The sequence below is a fragment of the Fukomys damarensis genome, unplaced genomic scaffold (assembly GCF_012274545.1).
Source record: "Fukomys damarensis isolate Sample0158 unplaced genomic scaffold, DMR_v1.0_HiC HiC_scaffold_1, whole genome shotgun sequence".
Classification (NCBI taxonomy): Eukaryota; Metazoa; Chordata; class Mammalia; order Rodentia; family Bathyergidae; genus Fukomys; species Fukomys damarensis.
The window spans coordinates 13,527,940-13,549,277 of record NW_022900913.1 but is presented as its reverse complement, the minus strand read 5'-3'; the positions used below and the strand labels follow the sequence as shown (position 1 = coordinate 13,549,277).

The 21,338-nt window shown below is 36.1% G+C and overlaps 1 long non-coding RNA gene across 1 annotated transcript in view; it reads left to right on the top strand.

Annotated features, from left to right (window-relative positions):
• LOC109118648 overlaps positions 1 to 15,263 on the top strand; it is a 48,821-nt gene extending 33,558 nt beyond the window's left edge. The window contains exon 3 of the long non-coding RNA XR_002026032.2: positions 15,106 to 15,263. This is a non-coding gene — a long non-coding RNA (uncharacterized LOC109118648). The remainder of the gene's footprint in view (positions 1 to 15,105) is intronic.
• Positions 15,264 to 21,338: the final 6,075 nt, after the last annotated feature.

Here is a 21,338-nt window from a genome sequence, read left to right as displayed (position 1 = left end):
TTTTTTTTTTTTTTTTTTGTGGTACCGGGGATCAAACTCAGGTCCTTGTACTTGCAAGGCAGGCCACCGAACCACTGAGTTAAATTCCTGACCCTTAGGTGGTCTTCTTTTCTGAGGTGGACATTCACAGCTACAAACTTTCCTCATAGAACTGCTTGCATTATGAGCAGGTTCTGTTATGTGATACTGGGACTGGCATTTGATTCTAGGAACTAATTCTTTCTTTGTTTTTCTTTTTGTGATCCATTGAATATTCAAAATTGTATTGTTTAATTTCCATGTGTTTGCATAATTTCTGTGGTTACTTTTGCCACTGAACTCTCTAGTTTCATCGCACTATGATGTGATAATGGGTATGAGATAATTTTTATCCTTTTGCATCTATTTAAGTATGCTTTATGGTTATTGTGTGGCCTATTTTGGAGAAAGTTTCTCATTCTTCAAGAAGAAAACACATTCTTTTGTTGTTGAGTGCAACATTCTGTATCTATCTATCAAGCCCATTTCTTCAAAGCTGTGGTTCCAACTTGGATATTTCTTTGTGATTTTTTTTTGTCTTATTTACTTATTTTTGATAGTGGGGTATTGAGTTACCCCACAAAGACTGGGTTGATGTTTATCAATCTTTCATGTCCAGTAGTGTCATGCTTCAATGTGTAGTCTGTGACTCTCTTTTGGAGTAAATGTGTTTTATTTTTAATACAGCATATCATTGGGTCTTGTTTTATGATCCAGTCTGTCAATCTGTGTCTTTTGATTGGGAAGCTGAGAATATTTACATTAAGAGTTATTACTGAAAAGTATTGACTAATTCCAGTCATTTCATTATTTTTCCTGTTGCTAATATTTTTCCCTTCTGCCTAACTGATCACTCTGCCTGATGTATTCATTTCATTGGTCTTTTTGTCATTGTTGCCTTCATTGTATCTTTCAAGGTTGAGAATTTTTGGAGCACTAGTTTGGTGGTCATACTTTTTTTAAAGTGCCCTTAGCCATGGAAAACCCTTATTTCACCTTCAATTTTGAAAAATGGTTTTGCAGGATTTATCAGTCTGGGTTGGAAGTTATTTTCTTCTAGGGCTTTTAACACACTTCTCTCTAAGCTCTCCTTATCTTTAAAGTTTGTGTTGAGAAGTCTGCTGTAATTCTCATGGATTTAGGTTTGTACATGATTTGTTGCTTTTTTCTAACAGCTTTTAATAATCTGCCTTTGTGTTGGACTTCTGGAATTTTCACTATAATACATTGCAGAGAGATTTTTTTCTCTGATTATGGTTATTTGAGGTTCTTTATGCTTTAATGATCTGTATGCTACCTTTTTCACTGTATTTAGAAATTTTCCTGCTATTAGTTCTACAAACAGGTTTAAAATGCTATTTGTACTGTGTTCTGATATCTCCTAATCCTGAAAAATCATAGATTAGTCTTGTGTCAGCTAACAGTTGTTAGATTCATTTTCCATGTTTTCTTACTGTTTCTATGGTATCTCTGTGTATAAGGTCACTGACATCAGCCCTATCTTCTAGTTCTGATACTTTTTCCTCACATTGATCACCTGCTACCCAGTTTCAATAGAATCGTTTATTTCCTGGATTTCTGTGTGACACCTTTCAAGGACTCTAATTCTTTACTAAAGCATCCACTTGTGTTTGTGTTTTATTTATCCATGCTTGCTTTTCATTAGTTTCTTCTGCTAGCTCACTGATGATTTTGTTTGTTAGGCCCATTATCATTTTAGTTATATTGCCTTCAAGCTATCCATGTACCTTATTGATTGAGGTTTTTGTCTCTTTTATTGTTTTATGTAATTCAGAGGTTTGGCATTTGATTTCCTCCTTATTAATGCCCCATGGAGCACCACCTTTGTTAATTTGGGAGGGGAAGGCCAGTGTAACTAACCCAATTCCCAGTTCTCCAGAGTTGAACTGAAGTACTGTTGCTGACACAAAGCCCAACCAGATACTAGTATATAATTAAAAACTAATGAATAGCAGCAACTCTGCCACCCTGGAAATAGCAACAAAATCAGCAAAAATAACAGGCTCTGGAACAGAAGGGATGTACCATAAGTAACAATAGAAACCACCACTCTACCAAGTTTAACCACAAAAATATATCTATATTTATAATTTAGACTCAAAGATGCACCAAATACTGGCACAAAGTATCTACTAAACTGAACAAATATGCTACCATTAACTATAGAAAAGAATTTAACAATAATAACATAGTTAAATATCTAAGGATTAATAAAGCTTAATAGTAATACTAGTAAAGATGTAATAGGTGAGGAATGGGCGAATAAAAGAAATAAAATTTGAAAAAGAAAAGATGACAAAGAGAAAAGTGAGATAAAGATTTCTGTTAATCAATAAAAGAAAATAAATAGAATTAAATAACAGGGAAAAACAAAAGAAGAAATAGAAGAAAAATAGAGTGCAAGATAAAGAAAACAGGAAAAAAAGAAAGGAAGGAGGAGGAGGAGAAGGAAGAAGAGGAGGAAGAAGAGGAAGAAGAAGATGATGACATAACTCAAAGTTTCCAAACAACCCGTGTAGAAATTTTTTTAAAGAAATAAATGAGTCCAAAATAAATTCTTCTGTTTGTAACTGGTTCATTTCTTTCCAAGTGTGCAGATACGGGAAAGTGATCGTAAGTCACTCCTAAGAATTATTTTGTTTTCATCCCATGTTTGTGTGTGTGGCTGCTGGACCTTTCTCTGCCCTTTCTGCTGGGTGTGGTCAATCATTTCCACCCTGGCAGCTCAGTCCCTGTGTTCCACTATGCATCCCGAGTCATGGCTTTCTCCGTCTATCTTTACAGCCAGGGAAGTTGTGAGTTGACCCTTTGCCCAGAGGCACAACAATCTACACCTCAGGCTGTAGCACTGGTCCATGCCAAGCCGTATCTCTGCTCAAGCTGGGCGATAAATTAGGAAGCATGTGGGGGTTCAAGCAAGCTGCTGGAATTAACACCAGCATGTTCAGACCCTGCCTCGTGATACACGTGCCTGCCCTGGTTCTCACCACCACGGAGGGTGATGCCCCAGGGTCCTTTCCAACCTGAGATTAAACTTCTCACAAGGGTCTATGTCTTAAGGACTCTGTGTCTGTCTTTTGTGGCCAATTCCTACCCAGTCACGTGATAGAGTATATTTGTTCTGTGGCCCAGTTTTAAACAACTGACCCCTTTCCAAAAGGCTCCTGGTTAAATGCTCTCAAATATGGTGGGTGCTGTACTGGATTTCTTCTCTAACTCTAGCCTTCCTTGTGAAAAGTTGCACTTTCAGAGTAAAATTCATGAGTCTCTGTAGTTTACAATGACCATGGGCTGGCTTCTTTCGGGGCTAATGCTGTTGGCTCAGTCCATTGTTTCTCCTCGGAGCTGCTGACCTTTTCCAAACTTATCTTGTGCCAGTGGAGAAAGGTCTCCACCACGAGAGCTGGTGTGAGCTTTCCAGACTGTCTTGTTTGTTTGTTTGTTTTCTCTGTGTTAAGCTCTGTTTCTCCAACTTTTTTGTAGCATCTAGTTTTCCTACCAGCTCCCTTCACTCTCAGAAATCTACTTCTTATTTTATCTTCACTAAGGTTTTTTTGTTTTGTTTTGTTTTGTTTTGTTTTGTTGGTATCGGGGATTGAACTCAGGTCCTTGCGCTTGCAAAGCAGGCCACTGAACAGCTGAGCTAAATCCCTGGCTCTTCACTAAGTTTTTGTTTTCCAGGGGTCTCAATTCCAGATGCTGGAGAGGCAGCTGCATTTGCTGTACATAATGCTCTACAAGCATTATTTTTCTAAATTTTTTCATTCCACTTTTGTTTCTCATAAAATATTATTGCTTAGACTTTTGTCATTACATAATTCCATCTTTTATGAGTAGGAGATGCCAAAGGCTTTTGAGAAAAGAAAGAAAGGAATGGAAAAAGTATTCTGAAACTTTTAAAATATTTTTAGCTATTTTAAAATATAGGAATGAATATGATAGTTCTCATAACTGAGAAACTCAAAATTAAAAAAAATTATTTTATTGAAGATATTACAATCAACACGTTAAACTAAATCTCATAGATTATAGAACTTACAGGGATAGAGGAACAAATCATTGAGGAGATGATACTATTCATTAAAGATGTACTGATACTGAAATTACTTAAATGACACAGAAATTAATTTTATCTGTTTCTTAAAATTATACTAGTACAGGGCCAGGGATTTAACTCAGTGTTTCTGCCACCTGCCTCACAAGCACAAGGACCTGAGTTCGATCCCCAGTACAAAAAAAAATAAATAAACTATACTAGTACAAATTTTCACATTTTTTGATTTCTCAGTAGCAGTTCTATAAAAAATATATCCACTATGCTTATCAATGACTACACTGTTTTGCACAATTACTAACAGCCAGAACACTGGTACCATACATATCCAAGTGCCTCTTAAACAAAATTAAATATCTTGAAAGAATAGAATAATAAACACCCACTAATTCTCAAGACAGAAAATGATTTAAGCTATAGAAGACATTTGATAGCAGCTAATGCAATGTTATATGTTTGAAAGTCATAATTTTGAAGAATCGAAATGTCTGAGTGCCTTTGTAGATCTCCAGATCCATAATTTTTGCAATGCTTCAAATGAAGTCTTGCTAGCTCAGTGCATACTTTCACATCTAATAGCATCTTCTAAATCCATTTAATGTCATGAATTGAATGCTGCTCCCCTTATATTCATGACTACAGAGGACAGGGGATAAACAAAATCTGTGAGGTGGACTTTCAGATATTAAATAGGCTTGGAATATGAAATGCACATTTCTTACTTATGCTGATTACAATGCCACACTGGCAGAGAACAACCACAAAAATGAGCAGGAAGCTGTGGTCAGCATGCTAGAGAAAGGAATCTGGATGGTTGTCAGAGGAAATTTCAAATCAGAACCTGAATGAAATAAACAAAAACCTAGGGAATTAGAGCCAAAAGGACAAAAATGAGGCACAGTGTGTTACAATACTACTGCTTGATCAAATGTAATTTTTTCCCATGGTAGATGGAACCCTTCATGCAAAACAAGAAAAAAAAATCATTGTTCTTAATATAACCCTTTCCTAGCTCCACTAGAATACACCTTCTGTATCTTATCTTTTTCACTTTACTTTGTCCTTTTCAACACTTTGTAAAAAAATTCACATTTTTCATATTTTTTTTTGTAATGCCAGAGATCAAACCCAAACCCAGGGCGCCCTTCATGTTAAGCAAGCACTCTGCCACTGAGCTATGCCCTCAGACGGTTTCCCCTTATATTCTTGCTCAAGTTTAGCCTGATCTTAAGCAGACACTTGTTCATTTTCTCCAGTGGTCTCCTGTGGAGGATGTGGCACCTTGGCTTCACTGAGAGGAAGGACAAGCAGAGCTGCTATTTAACAAAGCTGGTGCCAGCCCAGGTTTTCTTCTGTCTGTGTTCCAGTGTATTCAAATGAAGTAGTGTGTGTTGGATGTTACTATGGTCCATATCCCTATGTCCCCAGAGGCCCATGTATTGAAGGCTTGGTCTGCCGATAATAGTGTTATTAGGAGGAGGTAGAATCCTTAGGAGGTGGAGCCAAGTGGCAGAAAGTCAAATCGTTAAAATAATACCCTGGAAGGAGATACTGAGGCCTGGCTCCTTCACTTTCTCTCTCATTGCTTCCCAGACCACCATAAAATAAACAGCCCTCCTCTGCCACGCACTCCCATCTTTATGCTCTGTGCTAACACAAGCCCAATGCAACTTGGCCAACTGACCATGGACTGAAACCTCTGAAACTGGGAGCCGAAATAATTCCTTCATCCCATTAAGTTGACTATCTCAGGTGTTTTACTACAGTAATGGAACAGCATCGACATTAAAAATAGGATGATTTTGAAAATAACACAAACTGCTACTGGATCCTTTACCAAGTATATTTTAAGCTGTTCAAAGAAGTAATGCTTTGATAGGTGGCTTTCAAGCTGAGATGAAAAGAGTAAGAAGAGCCATGTAGTGAGCAGGAAGGAAAAAGAAAAATTAAAGTAGGGGAAACAGCAGTTTTCAAGCATCTTTGTAGTGCCTCACTATTGGAAATAAATAGAAAATGGAAGAGTATCAACTATTTGAAGAAACCTATTTAACAGGGATGATAAAGAAACCTAAGCAATTATCTAAGAACAATCTTTGAAAGACAGAGAACACAAATACCAACAAGAAAATAAGGGACAATTATTCATAGAAGAGAAAATTTTACAACAACAAGAAAAGATGAGTAACAATTTTAAAGAGACAAAAGTACTAAATTCATTTTTAATGAAAAGGAAAACATCTTATAAAAAAGGTAATTCAGAAAACAGATGATCACAATAATTAAAAACACTGTATTTGGTCGGCCCTCAAACATATCCAAATCCTAACCCATGGAAATTATGGATCTATTATTTTACAAGGAAAGAGAAAAGTAAAGTTGCAGATGGAATAAGTTCTTAATAAACTGACCTTAATGTAGGAAAGGATCCTAGGTTATCTGAGAGGATCCAATGGAATCACAGTGCTCTTTAATGTGGAAAAAATAGTATCAATGTATGAGTCAGCCAACTGCTGCTGGATGTGAAGAGGAAAGGATCCAAGGAGTGCAGTATTCTCTAGAAATGAGAAAAGGCACAAAAGCAGCCTCCCTTAGAACTTCCAGAAAGGGAAGGGCCCTTTGATACCTTGATTGTATCATTTAAGACCCAATTCAGAATTCTAGTCTGCAGAAGTGTGATATTTTCAAAAAATGTTAAAGCTACTAAATATGTAGTAATTTTGTTATAGAAACAAAAATAGCAAACTAACATAGAAATTAAATTCAAGGAGCTATTTCAGAAATTAGAGAAAAAAACAAGTGAAAATGAATATAAGATGAGGGCCAATACACAAAGAATGGTGAATTTAAATTAATAGTAAATGGAGGGAAAGAAAGAGGAGGAAAAATTACTCATGAACATTTGTGTTTCTGCATTGAGAAGCCTCAAGAGCTACACCCCCTCGATGTCTGCTTGCTGAAATACTGGTCCTGTGTACACATCAGATTTTTCCAGGTGGAAAGATATTTCATACTGTCTCAGGTTAAAAATAAAATGCACTGTGGTTTTTCAGAATTTTATTTTATATTTAAAGGCCAAGAAAAATCCTGAAAGCAGTGGCCATCCAGGACATTGCAGCAGAGCTGCAGAGTTTTCTGTCTACACTGATGAACTGACTTAAAACAATTTAAGGCTAACAAGAGTCCCTTACCAAAGTTAATAAAAGTTACAAAATAAATAAATAGAAGCAAATTCTGGAAGATCAGTTAGTAATATCAGAGTACAATGGATCATTATGCAGGCATTAAAATTGAAGTTTCATTTCCAACAATACCTCATTTACAATATTTTAAGCAAATAAAACCATGGAACAAGATATTTGTTGCAGAACACAATATTGTGTCTTTGTATAAAAATAGGTGAGGCATTTAGCACATGTGAACATACAGAGTCTGTCAAAAAAAAAAGTATGCCCACTTCAGCAGTTCACCATACTAATAAAAATCTAGAAGCTCATGGTCACCACTTTGAGCACCTCTTATAATTGTAGAGGCCAAGGGTAACTTGTATTAATCACAAAATGACTCAATAAATTTATTATTAAAATATTTATACAAGTTTTTCTTTTCCTGATAGATAAGTTTTTGAGTGGATTCTGTATTTGTATTTTAGTTTTTCTTGTCTAGGAAGATTTATAAGAGACTGTTAAAAATTGTTGTCTCTTAAATGTGAACCTAGTGAAATATATATCAGAAGTCAGACATGGGCTTCCTTTTATTCTGTATACTATTTTACCTATCTTACAAAAAGGTACTAGTTTGAAATTCCTCAAAATTTAAAAAATTTAAAGAAGAACTACCAGTCAAGTGTTTTTAAATAAGCAATAAAATAATTGAAATGTATCAGTTGGATTTAGTGACACAGAATCAGCCATATACAAGAGCAAAAGCAATTCATTGAGGTCAAAGGTGCAAAAGACAGACAGAAATAAACAAAAATGTATAAGGGGGACGAGGAAGTAATGAAAATGAGTACAAAACTTCATCAAAATGGTTGCAAAGGGCAGAAGTGTTTAAGAAGGTAGCAGATGGAAAAAAGTAAGCTCAAGGCAGTTTGGAAAAAAGAAATACAGGAGGGAAAATTGTTTTCAGATGAAAAGATTAGGCAGAAAAAAAATATTTTAAAAAATTCTGAAGGTATAGAAATAGAAGTATAGATATTCTTGGCTGAAGCACACAGCTCGGTTTTTAGGTAATCAGGAAAAGCCTCTAAGGAAGCAAAAGAAGAGCTGAGTCCATAGACAGAACATGCAATGAGGAAAAGGGAGGTGGAGAAGAGCCAAGAAGCAAGAGAGGGAAGGGTGGAGGAGGAAGAGAGAGAATCATTTAGAAAACAGAAAGCATGAGAAGTGGGGTGGCATAATGCTGTTGTTTTCACGGAACATCCCACTCGGAGAAGAGCTGTGGAGTTGAGAACATACCATGGCTGCTTGTTGAGATCAAAGGTGAATCCTTGCGAAAATAAGTAACCAGGAAACAAATACGATGAAACAAACTTTCCTTGACACTTGAACGGGGTTAATGGAATAAAGAAAAAGAAGAAAATGACCACCGGTGTGAAAGAGAAAAGAGACTCATCTAGGAACATGGTGCTCCACTGAAATCAGTTTTCGGGTTAACAACGCCTCTTCATCAGTTTCAAAGCTGTTTGTGCTACCAAAGTCCCATTTATATCACCAAATATACATTCTATTAACCACACATCCAGTGCTTTATACTTTTAACAAGTGATTCAAGCAAAAGTTGAATCCTCGATCTCTTCTTTGACAGCTTGCTACGTGTATCTGTTCCTCCTGATTTGCCATATTCATTAGATTAAGAAATAACTGGTAGATCAGGAAAAAATACTCCTGACTGTGTCTAGGTATCTCAGAGGCATGACTTTTGGTCGTACATAAGGCCCCTACCAGGTCCTTTCCACACTGTTCCCTTGCTGAGCTTCCTGGCCACCATGAACTGGGCAGCTTTATTCCGCCCTGCCCTTCCTCCATCAGATTTCTGCCTTGGAGCATGTGCTGAACCTCTTGAAACTATTACATAAACTAAACCTTTTCTCTTCTAAATTTTGGGTGTCAAATATTTTGTCTTGGCAACTGGAAACTGGCTCATACACTGTGGGAATGTAATTAAATTCAAGGCTCTAGGTAGTTGCATGTGCTACTTTATGGGCATACTCTTAAATGCAGCCAAAGGATTATTTCTTCTTCTTCCATCTAGTGTCTGGTTTGATGATAAGGGAGCTAAAGTTCCACTAGCTATGTATAATGATTATAAATAGTACAACAACGTGGGGGTCACAAACAAATAACCCAAAAGGAAATTCATTCAACAATACATGGGATGGTCATACAATTCCAGAAATGAAGGTACCTGGCTTTTTTACATGGCAAGTTAAAATGTAGAAAGGTTAAAGCAACATCATTTTGAGGTTTTTGTCACACACATCATTTTAATACAGCCACCACTATTTCTTTTGATACCACCCAACACTGAAAAATACAAAAAGGGACTTGCCAGGGAATGAAAAGCAATTCAATTTTGGATATAGATAATTAAAGTTACTCATGAAATATTCATATAGAATCAGCAGTGAGTTGAGAAGAAAGTCTAAGACTAAATGGAAAAACATAGTAAATAATAATCAAATAATGAAATAGAAGCCAGGAAGAAGACTGAAAATTGTGGCTAGAAAATGACCAAGTTTGGGCACCACAAAAAAGCCAAGAAACAAATCTGTTTTCTAGACTATCAAAAGGCCTCGGCGTATATGGTGGCTCACACCTGTAATCCCAGCACTTAGGAGGCTGAGGTAGGAGGACTGATGTGAGTTGGAGACCAACCTGGGCTATAGAGTGAGCTCAAGTTCAGTCTCAACTACATAGTGAGACCCTGTCTCAAAAAACCAAAATACATAAACAAAGGTCTACAGCGACAAATGTTCAAACATTAGGAAAGTACGCACCGAGGTCTGCCTCTGAAACAAATATCAACAAATCGCCCAGCGGCGCAGAGGAAAAGTAGGCATGGCGGAGAAGACTGACAGAAGCGAGCTGCTGTCAGCTGTGGTCTGGGTGGTAAGGAGAGGTGAGAGCACAGGACATGGCTCCTGGCTCATCCTGTGTGGCACGAACCTTCTGACCAGATAGCAAAATTGCTTCCCATTCCTCTGTGGTCACGGTGCAATTGTCTTCTACCTTATTCTCTTATAATTTACATACATTGTGTTCATTATCTTACTTCTCGGACAAAGTACCTTATGGTTCTATGGATTTGGGCCAGACCCTGGACATCTTCAGGCATTATAACTGCTTCTATCATTTTACTCAATAGCTATTTCATATTCTGTTTATTCTCTGCACATTTCTGCCTAGTCCTCAAACCCCTTTTCTGTGTATGATATCATCTACTGTTTTCTTACAGTAAGCTTCTCAAACCCAGCACCACTGGCATATTGGGCTGAATAATCCTTTTTAAATAAAAGAGCCTTGTACCACAGGTTGATTCTGCAGTGTTTACCAATTTCTTTGAACCTGGTGATCCTGGACGCCTACACGTATCACATGAAGCATATTTATTATTACAGAGGCAGCAAGAGAAAACAAAAGCTAGTACTCATGGCAAGTTGATCCCTTAAAACTCAGGGAAGCTCCCGGAGACAAGTGCCGTGGGGACCACCTTGTCCCACTCACCCCAAAGCTGAAAGCCTGCAACAGTGCCCTGTGATGTTGCTACAGTTGCTAGGTCACAGAATCTGCTGGGGTAAAGCACACGAGGACATCTTATTTCAAGGTTAGAGGGACAGAGCCTTACTGTTATGGCTAGCTCCCCCTTATCTAAAATGCTGCATTTTCAGCACATTCTACAGTCGTTCTTAATAACAGGACACTTAAAAACAGGGAGAAACTGAGTGAATCACAGGCAATCCAGCAGGATGTCCTGCTGGGGTTGAAATGTTTATTGTGAAAGGCTCAGCAGTATTACACGCTAAGTGGCAGTAGCAAAACACCCACCCATTATGACATTCAGGGTCTCCAAACATTGCTAAGTATCTACATCCACGGAGGAGAATTACCGCTGCTTGAGCATGTTGGGCTTAGTTCAAAAAAGAAAATTCGTCAAAACGTTTTTGTCCCTTTTCCTCCACAGCCGCAGACTCTTCTGATTCTTAACCTAGAGGTTCCAATGATAGATCCACAGACATTTTGAGAACTGACTTTTCATGCTTGAGTGCCTTTCAATGTTTTCTCTCTGTTGAATTTTGAAGTGGTCCCTCTCAGGCTGCGTGCGTGTGGTTTCATCCTAGTAACCAGCTTGTTTTGAAACTGCTTTAGCGATAGTCCTTCCTCCCACATTCTCTGAAAAGACTTCTCAACTACTTCTGTATGTCACACTCATTTCTTACTTTGTAATCATACATAGTCAGACATTTATGTCTGTGAACAAAGAGTCAACCTACAGGAGAAAAGGCTTATTTTGTCTCACTGTTTAAAACAAACATTTAGTCCATGTTCAGCTGGCTTCAAGGTAGAAATATTATAGCAGAAGAAGGTGGAGGAAGAGAGCTAGTCAAGTCTTGGCAGTTAGGAAGCATAGAGAACAGAGAGAGCCACAGAGAGAAGGGGCAGAGACTATAAAGACCCCCAAAGTCACACTCAGTAAGATATTCAGATAACTGTGCTTTATTAATCTCCTAGGAGTCTCTCAAGCTAGTTCATTTGACAATCCAGCCTCAAATATCAGACATACTACAGTACATGTTCTTTGTTTTATCCCTCAAACCTCCATTATTTTGTCCCTTCTTTGTTTCTACATTAATAAATGTTATTTTCTTGTCTAACTCTGATACAGCCTTACTAACTAAATCCAACAAGTCTTCCTGACTCCAACAAGTGAGTTAGGGAGGAGTTAGGGTCCTTGCTAATGGACTTCCAGACCCCTCAGGTTTTCTTAGGTCATTATGCACATTGTTCACTTGATGCTTTCCTTCTGTTTGTACAGCAGTGAACAACTTGAATGCAAGATCGTCTGTTCCTTTGTTATGCTTATGTTTTAAATCTAAAAATGAACATGAACTATGCCATGTTATTACATTTAAACAGTTTTTCTTCCTTTAACTTGTTTTTTCTCTGCTGTGCTCAGACACAATGGGAGCTGTTAAAATTTCATTTACGTCTCAGTGCTTTACAAATACATCATCCAGCTCAGTCTATTTTGGCCAACTCATTTTTTTCTATCAATTTATAAGCTCATCAGGAGAGATAAAAGTAATGGAAATAACATATTCTGTTTAGAGCCTGGTGAACAATCGCTTCTTTCTGACAATCCAGGGACAGCTTCCCAATTGGAACCATGCTGCTTGTTCATTAACTGATGGCCAATAGAAATTTGTTTCCATTCCTGCCTTAGGTGAGCCATAATTCTGAAAAGCACTTTTAACAATCTCTGCTTGGATACCTCATACAAAGTTAAACAGCAGTTAAAAGGACAAATAGATCTACATCACAACTGATTGTCCTAAAATAATTTCCATGTTTGTTCGGCTGAGATTATACTGAGTGATGCAGAACTGTAACACCATCAAATAAGCGTAAAACTGCAAGATACTATGCCATTATTTGGTAGACTGTAACACATTCTATTTAGCTTTGATTTAAACCAAAGTCTCAAAGATTTTTCCAACAAAACACTGCAAAATTCGAAAAACATAGATTTATATAATTGATATCGTTTGTTAATTTTATTTCTGCTTATTTGGAAAAAATATGCAATTTTGTACTAAAATGGTAAATTTATCTTAGAGTTAACAGCACTTTAAGATAATTTAAACACTCTCTTGAGATAGATGTATTCTAAATTGTTATAGACAGATGTAGTCAAGAAATTCACAGCATCACTTCTGTCCTTTGGTAACCTGGGAATGAAGACATTGGATAAATATCCAGAGAATCTTGGGCCAGGGGTGTGGCTCAGTGGTGACGCGCCTGCCTGGCAAGCATAAGGTCCTGAGTTGCATCCCCAATATGAAAAAAATATCCAGGGATTCTTTATATCCAGACTAGTAAACTTGTCCCCTCTATTGTACTTGTATGGAAATAAATTCCTATAAATGTGGATTTAGGGACAATTTTACTTAGGTAAGTGGAAATGCCAAGATGCAATTCGAAACTTTGTTGCCGTGCTGTCACACATGGTACTGCTGCATTGGAGGAAGCCAACCTCAAATTGAAACCGTGAACTAAATTAAACCTCTCCTGCCTTAATTTGTGGGTGTCAGTTATTTTGTTCCAGAAATGTGAAAGCTAACTAATACAGAAGATGGGTGCCAAAGAAGCTGGGTAGGTACTGTGACCATACCTGACCAGGTGGTTCAAAAGCCTTTGAAACTGGTTTAAGGAATGATGTTGGGAAAGTTTAAAGAATCAGACTGGAGAAAACCAAGATTGTAAGCAGAACTTGAAAGATTATTCTACTGTGATTTCCAAAGACCAGAAGGCTGCTAGGGATGTGTGCAGTAAAGGTCAGGATCGCAGGTTTCCACTGGGAATGAAGATTTCATTGAGATTTGGACTAGAGGCCATGTGTACAATATTGGGCATGTGTGTGTGTGTGTGTGTGTGTGTGCATTTGCTTATGTCCTAAGCTTTTGTGTGAAGTTTGATTTAAAAGCTGACTTATTGATATAGTAGAGGAAATTTTAAGGCAGATTCAAGATTTGGTATGGGTACCGCTTACTTCTTTTAGTTAAATTTGTAGTAAGAATAATGATCAAAAGCAGAACATCAAGATTAGAAAATCTTGAATTTTGGCCAGAAAGCAAGTAGTATAAATTTGGAACCAAAAATGTTGTGTTCACTGAAGAGATTACTGCAATTAAAATGAAAGCAAGTACTTTGTACAAAGGCAAGAAAGATTCCTTGAGATAATCTCAGGAATCAGTAAGACTCACACATTACAGACTGACAGTTGCAAAAATTGTAAATCTTAAATTTAAGAAGAGACACAGTGCAGAAGGGCCTCCTAGGCAACTGGTTCCCTGACACTTCTTTAATTCACCAGGCTCAATTCTCTAGTATTCAGAAACTGCTATGTGTAGGAGTCAAGGAGGCCTGTATACTGCCCGCGCTGGCAATAGACCTTGGTGTCATCCAAGTCACATGAGTTTGTCAGGTATGCATAATTCAAGAGTTGTAGAATCATGGAAGTTTTCACACAGATGTTTTTTAAAAAGAGCTTAGTAGGCAGGCAGTGTGCCCATGAAAGTTGGATGTGTGATGCGGTAGAAATAAAACCTGAAGGAGCAGTAGAGAACCCAGGGGGTTGGAGATGTCAGGAATGTAAAATATGCCAAAGATAGCTATGTTGTGTGTGTTACAACCAGTAAAGCACTCAGTTGGGGCCACCTAAGCCCTTTGGAACACATCTTACCACCATGTATCCAAGATGGTGGAAATAAATCTATGGAACGTAAAAACTGCCCTGCTGATTTTTGGTCTTGTTTGGTCCTCTTCTTTGGTGTCCTCCTCTCTTTTGCAATGAGAATCTTTACATTGTACCATCATATACTGGGAATGTTTAAGTTGCTTTTCAAATTAGTAGGCATATTTTAGATAAGAGTTTGCCTTCAGTACAAAAAAAAAAAGACAAACTTTTACACAATGCTGGATCTGTTGAGATGCTGGGGAAGGGAATCATTGCATTTTTTCAATGTGGACAGAATAATTGAATAACTTTATGTGGAATCATAAGCATGTTATACCCTTTATTTGGAGATTAAGTATGGTTTGAGATGATGTCCCGGAGGGCAAAGTTAACAAATGATGCAGTGACAGTTAAGCTTAATTTTCACTGTGATTGGCTTAAGATCTGTGTAGAGGATCTGAAAAGCAAACTTCTGGGTATATATGGGTGGTTCGTGTAGTCTATCTGGTCTCTGGACCCTTTATCTCATGATCTCCTTCCCCCTTTCTGCTTTCCAGCTGCCATGAACTCAGAGTTTGCTCAACCAAACTCTTCTGCCAAGACATTTCTACCCTGAAGCCAGCTGACTGCAGAATGAAACCACTGAAACCACTGGCCAAATAATCCTTTTTAGCTTTAAGTTGATTGACATTTTGTCCCAGCAATGGGAAAGAAAGATGACCAATAACATTTTCTTTCTCCATTTCACAATAATAATAATAATAATAACAGAGTCCAAGGATGCAGGACAAAAGATGACATGAACTTTATAGATGAGATAACTTTAGTCATTTGTTCCTGGAAAGAATGCTAGACCAGTATGATTGTTTTTAATGAACTAAAATATAATGTGTTCCATCTATTTTCATATGTGTGTATAATATGCACTATTCATTAAATCAGGGTAAACACCCCTCCTGATCTCCTCACTTATTTTTTATTTATGATAAGATTCAAAATCAATTTTCTAGCTTTTAGTAATGTACAGTACATTATCACCGTGTATAACAATCTATTTTTCCATAGCACAACAGAATTTCTTACTCCTATGAAATTATAACAGTACCCATTGGTCAGCCTTTTCCAGTCCCTTTCCCTGACTTTTCCCAAGCTATGGCAACCACCACTCTACCATCAACTTTTATGAGATCAACTATTTGAGGGTCCACATATGAGTAAGATCATTGAGCATTTGGTAGGTCTTTTTTCATTAGTGCTTAAATTTCATTGCATAATATTGCATTAGTCAAGATTTTTAAGTCTTCTCATTTCAGTTTTGGTAATACTTGAAATGTGCCATATGATATGTGTCATAATGTGATTTTATATATGTGTTTCAAAGTTTTTACTGTACATTTTAAAGATTTCTACACCAGTGCTTTGAGGACAGCCTGCTTATTTGTAGCACACACAATTTTTACCTATCCTATTTAATCACTGTGAAGAAACTGGAAACAGGCACACTATGATTTTTTGTACAGCAGTGGCTTTACCTTCCACAGTCAAATATTTATTCAAGTTTCAAAAAGCACTGAGATAAGTTTATTTTTGGCAATCAAAGAAGTACTCTGAGTGATGATTTAACACTGAGAATTTATTCTCATCTTAACAGGAAAAATATGATTGTCAAATTTTAAATGAATTTCACATATGACTGAGATGAATATAATAGTGACTTCAATTTTATTAGGAAGTGTTTATTTTGGATAAAGCAATTTGAAAAAAGAAATTATTTTATTCTATTTCATAATAAAATATATGTTAAAAAATAAATATGCAAACATTTCAACTGAAGAGAATTTGATATTATAAGTGTTGAGTGACTCTTTATGTGGGTATCATTCATTAGTGAAGCTAATGAAATAAAGAGATGTGAAATTAATTTGTTTGAAACAGATTGCAAAAACAATGGTGAGTTAATGAAAGACAGATTCCTAATTAAGATGCAGTAGCCACACCAGCATGAAATCTGAAAGTATACAGCTTGAGAATCTGTGATACGCACATAATCATTTTTGTCAATATAATAACATCATTAGAGTTTAATTTGCTGTTTTTCTCCTATTTTCTGGTAAAATAGTATTTTTATCACTTTTACAAGTTTAAAAGTTTAGCAAATTCCTTGAAATATTGATGTTGCTATGCATATAACTACTCTAGCAAGTTTCTCTTAAATTTCTTTGAAAAACTATAAAATTACCATGTAAAATACTATGCGATATTGTTTATAATTGAAGTCATTTTTACAATACTCAACCACATCATAATATAAATATCATGTCTACTTTAAAAAGGTGCAATACAGTTCAAAGAAGGAAATTATAAAGATCAGAACAGAAATCAATAAAATGGAGACTAAAAGACAAATACAAAGAATGAATGCATCGGAAAACTGGGTCTTCTTTAAAAAAAAAATAAACTAAACAAACCCATAGTCACCAAAAAAAAGGAAAGAAAATACAGAAGTCAATGCAGTTAGAAATGAACAAAGAATAAATCCAGAATATTATTACCAACTTCTTCATAAAATTGTATACAAACAAATTGGAGAACCAAGTAGAAATGAAGAAATTTCTAGATATGCACATATTCCAAAACTGAAACAAGAAGACTTTAAAATCCTGACTAATCCAATATTTATGCAATGAAATTGAAGCAGTAATGAAAAAAAAAAAAAAACCTACCAAGAAAAGTCCAGGATCTAATGGATTCACTGCTGAATTCTACCAAATCTTCAGGGAAGATCTAACACCAAAACTCCACAAAATCTTTAATGAAACTGAAAGGAAAGGAATACTATCAAAGTCATTCCTGGAAGATAATATTAGACTTATTCCAAAACTAGACAAGATTCCAGCCAAAAATAAAACTATAGGCCAATCTCTCTAATGAACATAGATACAAAAATCCTCAATAAGATACCAGCAAACAGAATGTAACAGATCATTAAAAGACCAAGTAGATTTCATCCCAGGGATACAAGGATGGTTCAACATATACAAATCAATAAATGTAATTATCAAATAAACAGAGGAAAGGACAAAAATCATATAATTTCTTAAAGATACAGTAAAAGGTATTGACAAAATCCAACACTCACTCATGATTAAAATCCTGAAAAAAAAGATATCAAAGTATTATATCTCAACCAGATAAAAACATTTATGACAAATATACTGACAACATCATTTTAAATGGGGAGAAATTTAAAGCTTTCTCTCTAAAATCAGAAGCAAGAGAAGGAACTGTACTGTATACCTAAAATGTACCAATAAACTCAATGATAAAAAAGAAATAAATATTTTAATTATAAAAAAAAGAAACAAGAGAAGGATGTCCACTATCACCACTTCTGTTCAACATCTCCCTTGAAACATTAACCAAAGCAATCAAGCAACAGAAGAAAATAAAAGAGATATGGATAAGAAAATAAGAAGCCAAAGTATCATAACTTGCAGATGATCTAACCCTACATTTACAAGCCTCAAATCATCACTAAAAGTCTGGTAGAATTAATAACCAAATTCAACAATGTAGCAAGATACAAAATCAACACATTCAAATCAATAACATTCCTATACACTATTAATATCTCTGAGAAAGAAATGAAGAAAACAATGCTATACTTAGAAATTAACCTCACCAAGGAAGTAAAAGACCTTCACAATGAAAATTACATCAGTCTGAAGGAGGAGACTGAAGAGAACATCAGAAAATGGAAAGATATTCCATGTTCCTGGGTAGGGAAAACCAATGTAATCAAAATGGCTATACCTCCAAAATTGATATATGTATAGATTTAACACCATACTAATCAAACTACCAACAGCATTTCTCACAGATCTAGAAAAACAGTTTTAAGCCATATGGAACCAGAAGAGACCCAGAATGCAAAAGGTAAGAATATTACCCCAAATGGGTAAAAATAGCAAAGCAAAAGGAATCACAATCCCAGAATTGAAGTTTTGTTATAAAGCCACCATGATTAAAAAACCTGTGCTGTACTGGCACAAAAGCAGAAATGTGGATCAGTAGAACAGAACACAGGAAACAGAAATGAGTTGAGACAGATTCAGTTATTTGATCTTCAACAGAGGGGCCAAAAACATACACTGGAGGAAAGGTACCTCTTTAATGAATGGTACTGGGAAAATTGAATACATGCAGAAGACTGAGTTTAGACCCATATATATCCTGTACTAAACCAAAATCAAAATGGATCAAATATCTAAACTTTAAAACAGAAGCAAACTATTGGAAGATAAAATAACTAAAATTGGTGAAGACATAGGAGTAGGCAAAGGCATTCTGAACAGAACACCAATTGCACAAGAAATAATTTTAATAATAAACAAATGGGTCATATAAAATTAAAAGCTTCTGCACAGTAAAGGAAACAACCAACACAGTGAAGAGACAATGTACAGATTGGAAAAAAAAATTGTCAGCTATTACCTGGAGAGAAGACTGACACTTATAAGATACAAAGAAAACAAAAATGTAAACCCCCTCTGAATAAAAGATTCAGTCAAAAAATGGGTAACCAAAATGAATACAAACTTCTCAGAAGAAGTACTAATGGCCAATAAATACATGAAAAAATATTCAATATTTCTGGCTATCTTAGTTACTTTCTTGTTGTTGGGAAAAAATACCCAACACCCACATTTAAAGCAAGAAAGGCTTATTTCATCCCACAGTTTGTAGAGGTTTTATTCCATTCCAAGGCAGGTTGGCATGGCAGAGGAGAAACTGTTCATGGAAAGATAGGCAAGAGGCAGCAAGCAGCAGCAGCAAACAGCAAGTGATGAGCCCAGTTTCTTTCTGTCTGTTTAGATTCCATTCAGGATACAAGAGTGGTACCACCCACATCCGAACAGCCTTCTTATTACCCATACCCAGTACTATGCTAAACCAATCAGTGGTCTAATTTAGTACCACATATCCATAATCCCAGTATCACACATCCTGGATCCAGCCATCATCAAAAAGCACCATCTATAAGTGCATGAGGCTTTCAGGAGACATCTAAATATGAGCCATAGCATTGGCCATTAGAAAATCAAACTAAATAACACTGAGATGCCATCTTACTTCAGAAAGAATGGCTATTATCAAAAAATCAAATAACAGGGATGATAACAGGGCCAGGATTTAACTCAGTGGTTCTCCTGCCTGCTTCATAGGTACAAGGTCCCAAATTCAATCCCCAGTACCAAAAAAAGAAAAAAGAAAAAGAAAAGAGAGAAAAAGAAATCAAATGATAACAAATGCTGATGAGGCTGCAGGAAAAAGGAACCCTTCTACATTGTTTACGGGAATGCAAACTAGTGCAACCACTCTGGAGATCAGTATGGAGGTACCTAGAAAAAAATAAACTAAAAATTTCATTTAACCCAGCTATTCCCTTTCTAGGTATATTCCAAAAAAGTTAGTCATCATATTACAGTGATGAAGGCACACCCATGTTTATAGCAGCACAATTTATAATAGCTAAACCTTAGAAACAGATGATAAACCCAACAACAGACGAATGCACAAATCAAACATGGTACTTGTGCAAAACAGAGTACTTCTCTGCCATAAGGAAAACTGACCTTGAGGAATTTGTAGGTGAATGGATGCATCTCGAGACCCTAATGTTACGTGAAATGCTTTAGACATATAAGTTTAAATATCATATGGTTTCTCTTATATGAGAAAACTAAAGTATAAATAAAAAGCAAAATAAAAGGTAGCTAATAAGAAACAGGGAGATCTTTTTCAAATGGGAAAAGGAATAAGAGGCGTAGAGAGGGAAAAAGGAAGATGAAGAAAGGGATTTTTTTACTAAAGAAAGAGTTTTAAAAAATGGAAATAGAGCTTTTGCAAATGGGAAGGGGAACAAGAATTGGAGGGAGCAGAGAGGGATAAAAGGGAAGGGTGCAGCATGGAATTAAGATATGTTATGTAAATGTACAAATTCCCATGACGAATGTAATCATTTTGAACTCCAAGTATGTACTAAAAATGGTGAGGTCACAAATCGTTCAAAATACAGCTCTATTCCAAAATAAAAAAATAAAAATGGAGCAATAGAAAAAATTTCCAGGCACAAGAACTAAAGACATGAAAATGACGTAGTTTCTCAGTGTTACTAATTTAAATATTGACAGAGTAAGAAACAGATTTGCGATTTTCTGACACTAAGTGCATTAGGGGCTTCCTTATGAAATGATGCTTACATAAATGAGGAATGGCATCCTCAGTTGTCATTACACAACAATGCAAGTCACTCAGCTCGTCAATGGAAAACACTTAGAAATTTCTGCATTGAATGGTGATCTGATAATGCAAACCAATTATCCTTCACTGTAAAGTAGGCAGAAGCAAGTCTGCAGCTAGTCCTTCTAGAAAGCTCCAAAGCTGGGTTGCTTCATAATTCTGAATGTACACTTAACCTAATAAATCCCCAAATACTTGTAATTCTAATAATTCATGCCTTTAAATTACAGAAAACACAATAAGTGGGAAAGCATAGTCTAATATCCAAACTCTGAAAAACATGGGAGCTGAAAACCTAGCAAATTGTTTCCAAAAGGAACTACACTTCATATCACTGAATAACTACGCTTACTATGAGTTACCACATAATTACTAACGTTTATTTCCATTCAGCATTCGTAATTCATTCTTGTATGGCAATGGCTATTGTGAAATTCAACGACTGTGTTAATCATGTCCTCGATTGTAGGAGAAATTTGGATACAAA